Source organism: Lactuca virosa, chromosome 5 (genome assembly GCF_052849685.1).
Source record: "Lactuca virosa cultivar CGN04683 chromosome 5, Lactuca_virosa_CGN04683_v6, whole genome shotgun sequence".
NCBI classification, from domain to species: Eukaryota; Viridiplantae; Streptophyta; class Magnoliopsida; order Asterales; family Asteraceae; genus Lactuca; species Lactuca virosa.
Genome location: NC_136430.1, coordinates 173,065,516 through 173,070,898, shown reverse-complemented (window position 1 = coordinate 173,070,898; position 5,383 = coordinate 173,065,516). Strand labels below are relative to the sequence as shown.

The 5,383-nt window shown below is 37.8% G+C and overlaps 1 pseudogene across 1 annotated transcript; it reads right to left on the bottom strand.

Moving 5' to 3' along the window:
- Positions 1-1,724: 1,724 nt before the first annotated feature.
- LOC145117162 (wall-associated receptor kinase 2-like) lies at positions 1,725-5,003 on the bottom strand (annotated as a pseudogene). The gene is made up of 3 exons (XR_013712531.1): positions 4,050-5,003; positions 3,282-3,455; positions 1,725-3,069 (listed from the first exon to the last, which is right to left on the bottom strand). The product of XR_013712531.1 is annotated as a wall-associated receptor kinase 2-like (transcript).
- Positions 5,004-5,383: the final 380 nt, after the last annotated feature.

Genomic DNA, 5,383 nt, shown 5'->3' with positions numbered 1-5,383 from the left:
TTTTCGAAGTGGAAGTAACTGAAACATAAACTGAACACTATAAGCACAAAGCTTAGTGAGCTTCCCCAAAATACCTCATACCATACACATATAACATTCAAAATATAATTGGGTCTTTTCACCCCATTCGATATCTTTCAACCGGTACTGGGTGTATTTCACCCCCCCTTCGGTATCTTTCAACCGGTACTGGGTCTATTTCACCCCCTACGATATCTTTCAATCAGTACCGAATCTACTTCACCGCTACAACTAAGCATGCAATCATAACAACAAGAGTCACAAAGACAACAAGCACATATAGGCATAACAATTAGTGTCACAAAGATAACTATCATTCTACAAACATAATCCAGTGGGCCGACATTGGTGCCTTCGACCCGCGAGTACAAATGAAGGAAACTCAACTCGGACTGGAACCCAACAAATCACCCTCAGGCTGTTGAATCCAAAAATACATACACTAAATCACAATAATACAACCCTAATTAGCAATTAGGTTATTAACCCAAACTGAGGGTCCAGATTCTAAATCCCAACTCCTAGGGTAAAAGGCCGCTTACCCATCGCTTAATGGGCCTAGCATAACATATTCCAATTCCAATCTGGTCCAAAGTCCAAAAGACACTAAAGCCTAATGTGGGTCCAAATCCTAAAAAGCCCAATTTGGAAAGGTTTGTGGCCCAAGAAGGCCCAAAAACCCTAAAGTCCAAAGTGACCCGAAAAAAAGGCCCAAAAACTCCCTGGTGAGTACACTAAGCGTACCATCAGTATGCCCGAAATACTCGAGAGCTATTTACGAATTAGTGTTCCAAGTGCGTACGCTCAACGTACACATTTGTACGCCCTACGTACGCCCCGTTTGGCCAAATCTCAATTTTAAGATCTTAATCCATTAAGACCTAATGTCCAACTACAGATCTAGCTCATTTGAAACGTCCTAAGCAATAAGGTTGGCATCTTTACTCCTTTGGATGGCTTAATGGGACACAAACCATAGATCTAGCCTTCTACTTCCATTAAACTGTCACTAACTCATGCATGGTTGGTCTACAACCATCAAGATGCAAGCTTTATGGATCATGGATGTCAGAAACATCAAAAGAAACATCCCATAACATATGGAGTGGTATTTACTCACATGAGTTCATCTATGGGACCAAAATATGCTAAATTCTTTCCCAAATCCAGATGTAGACATAAGATGAGCAAGGTTTAGACTTTATACCTCCAATAAGCTGGAAAGAGTGGATAATCTCTGGATCTACAACCTCCTTGTTGTCCAATGCTTCTCTACGAGTCTTCTTCTTCTTTAATATGCACAACACACACCAAAACACACACACAAAATGGTCAATCTCTTTGGGAAATGGATTAGGGTTTCGAGGTATAGCTCAAAGAGGCAATGGAGGCTGATAAGGTAAGGACTTGGGGGACTTAATGTGTTTAAATATGTGCGTACCCTAAAAATTAGGGTTTGCCCCTGACCGACGTACACCCCACGTATGCATGAGTACGCCCAGCGTACCAGGGAAATAACCCGTCTCATGCAAGCTGCGTAGTACGCACGACGTACCTTATGTACGCCCATCATACTAGGGTCCATAATTCCAGATAAGAGAAAATAATTAGCTTAGCTTTTTACCTGACATACCATACATCACATTTTCCGTTACATATCTCAAACTCAAGCAAACAACAAAAGATCATATGATACTTTAAAGTGAAGACCTAGAAAAGTCACTCAAACTACCCAAAAGTACTATTCACTACAAACAAAGAACTGCAACATTTAAATTGCATTGATGATTTGACACAACACAGTCATGAAGGCAATAGAAATACTAATAAAAATGTTTTGAAGACAAATTAGTGATGATTCTCAAACCACTGAGAGTACTATTACAAGCTCCATACCAACTTAGTGTGGTTTGTTTTCTTGATCCGCCAACACCATAAAGATCCAATTCCTCAAGGCTTTTAGTTATTTTCTCGTGTTTCTTGATGTTGAATCAAAGGATTATATAGTAGTAAACTTCCTTAAACCATCTAGCTCCATTGCCACCTCTTTCATAGCAGGTCTATGTTCTCCCACTTCATTAAGGCATCTCTTTGCGATCTCAGCTACTGCTTGTACCTGCTCAAGTGTCCCTTCATGCAACAGTCGTGGCTCAACAATTTGTAAAAAACGGTTTTCTTTCATTGAATTATCAAAGTATGTTGCCAAATTCTTTTCCTCATATGATCTACTTGCACAAATGGGTTTCTTCCCAGTTAAGAGTTCCACAAGGACAACACCAAAGCTATATACATCACTCTTGTCGGTTAATTGGCTTGTTTGAAAGTATTCAGGATCCAAGTATCCAAGTGTACCGTGAACAAGAGTCATGACTTGATCCTGATCTAAAGGGATCAACCTTGAAGCGCCGAAATCTGATACTTTTGTTGTGTAGTTATCATCTAATAATATATTGGCGGACTTTACATCTCTATGTATGATGGGCATAGAAGCTTGCGAATGAAGGTATGCAAGTGCAGTTGCAGCTTCAACAGCAACTCTCAATCGATTCTCCCATGACAACCAATTCATTCCACCGGATCTATGATGAATGTGATAATAAAGTGTGTTATTCGAGATGTATTCATAAACTAGTACTGGTACCTCCTCTTCTAAACAACAGCCTAACAGCTTAACCACATTGCGGTGGATGACTTGTGTAAGGATAAAGACTTCATTGATGAATTGTTCTGCTTGTGTCCGGTCAACTAGTTTAGACTTCTTTATTGCAACAACACGGTTATCCGACAAGGTCCCTTTATACACCACACCAGAACCACCTCTTCCAATAATTTGATCCTCTGAATAGTTATCAGTTGCCTTTCGGAGCTCTTCAGTGCTAAACATAGTCACAGCATCATTACCTCCTGTAGCCCTGAGCTTTTGTTTCAAAAATACACCCCCATTTTGCTCAAAAAGTTTTTCTCGTGGCTTGACTTGCTTCCTCTTTCTTATGCGAAAGCAAATTCCAGTTATCACAGCTGATATGACCAGCAAGCCAAACACCAGAACTACAAAGCATTAAATTATGTGTTTAATAAAAAAATTAAACATCTCTTTGACAATAATACTTCAAACTGAAAGTTAGATCCCTAGCTTCTTTGCTTTCTCTATTTCTTTTGGTTATTATTGCAGTTTTTATGTTTTACTTTAGTACTCTGTATGATGAAATCTACACAACAGTTATATTTCACACAACAATAGTTAAGTGAAGTATACATACCTACTACGAATACCACAACAGGAAACTTTGAATCTTCAGCAAGTGACCGACAACCATCTAGGGTTGTTGCATTCCCGGTGTGTCCAGGAAAACAAGTACAGTTGTAACTCCCTGGAGTATTAATGCAATTGCCATAACAAGGGAAGTTGCTTTTATCCGTACACTCGTTGATGTCTGGCATATAAAAATATTCACATATTAAAATTTAAAACAAAGAGATACTAGATTGACTCATATTCTATATTAGTAATTAATAATAAGTACTATGGACCAAACAACATATTCTCAGTGATTACTAAGTCCTTTTCTTTATTGCATGTAATAAAAGTAATTATCTGTTGTAAGTAAATAATGTATAAGGTCTACTGTGTCAATATGGGCATAGAACAGCGACAATTAGTGTAACTTGGGAGAAGTCCCATGACTTTTAGTCATGTTAAAAGACACGCAAAGTAAAAGTCTAAAAGACTTTGAAATTATGGTCTCTCCTATCTGTATAGCATACACACATGACACATCCATGGAATAAAGATTTTTCTTCGGCTTAATTTCTTTGTTACTTCTTCACAACGTTTCTTCCTAATTATGGGGTATGATTCAACAAATGCAAAACATCTGTGTTTTGGAAATTAAGGTGCTTACTGATATTGATCTTGTACAGAATTTATGCAATATTCAACACATGATTGTAGTTTAAAGCTAGTTTCTGTTTATTGCATGACGTCATAAATGCTGAGGTTATTTTATGGTTTTATAACTGAAACTGACCTTGGCATCCTGGATCAAGATAAGGATTGCCATCGTAACCTTTGTTGCAGCTACAGCTATACCCGCCAACATCTGCATCGTTGCAGGAGCTATTTCCCTTGCATGTCGTAGCCTGTGAACAAATCCTTTCGTCTCTAATTGTCCAATCAAGAACGATGGGAAGAACGTTTTCTATCCTATCAATAAAATCTACAGCAGACAAATCACTTACACCACCAAATTGAAAGCTGCTTTCTTCACTAAGAAATGCGAAACCACAAGGATTGAACCCTATAACACCTGTATGGTTTCGAACGCTTTGAAGTTCTGCTCTGTAATATTGTAGACCCTTTGGTATTGTTGTCTGACAACAGCCGATTCCTGAACAGTTCCCGTTATGTACATCACTTTCTTCACTACAGAATCCCGAACACCCACTAGTGAACTCGACTGATGATCCATTCGGCCTTCCTTTGAACCAAGCTATATCATCACACCCAACGACATTTAACTTGTTCTTTTGTGAAAAAGTGAAAGGGCTCCCCTCAAAGTCATACCACCCACTAAAATATTCAGATACACCAGATTTGTTGTAACATTTGAAAGCAATCGAATTGGAAATTCTCAACTCGGAATCTGAAATATTGTAGATTTGGATGTTCTCTGACCCGATAAAAAGCTTTGGGGGATCCTTAGTGTCGTTGCAGGTGAGCTGAAATGACTCATCTAAGAAGCAGCCGTCGCCTATGCCGAAAGGGTATTTCACAGTCAAGTTCCCGCATTGTGTTTGGCAGCCTGGTTTTGCTATGTTTCCCATGGCTGTAAGATTGGAACTTACAAAAAGCCCCTCAGCCAAAGGCATAGATATCGTGAAGCCGAATGTAAATAGAAAAAGGGTGAAAAGAAGAAGCATGCTAATTTCTGTTTTCTTCTTTTTGTGTGATCAAATTCTGTATGTGTTTTTCGTAAGATTTATTTGAGCATCTTATCTAGTAAAAGCAAGGGTCTTTACCCTTTTTTTCATGGAAATACAAATTGACTTCAAACAGTAATACGGCACCCCACAAATACAATAAGTCTCCATGTGGATTGACTGGACATTTGTGAAAACAATTTTTTTTGGAAGTATAATATACGTTATAAATAAAAAAAAATAAAAAAAAAGCAAACACTGACGATACAATATAAAAGTTGAATGGATTTTTCAAAATAGAACCTCTAAATAAATAAATAAAATAATATAAAAAATATGTGATAGAAAAAACAAAGGGTAAATTACATATTTCTCTATACTAACTGAAATACTAATTGTGAGCTGAAAAACTGCTGTTAAATTAAAAGTTAACTGATAGCTG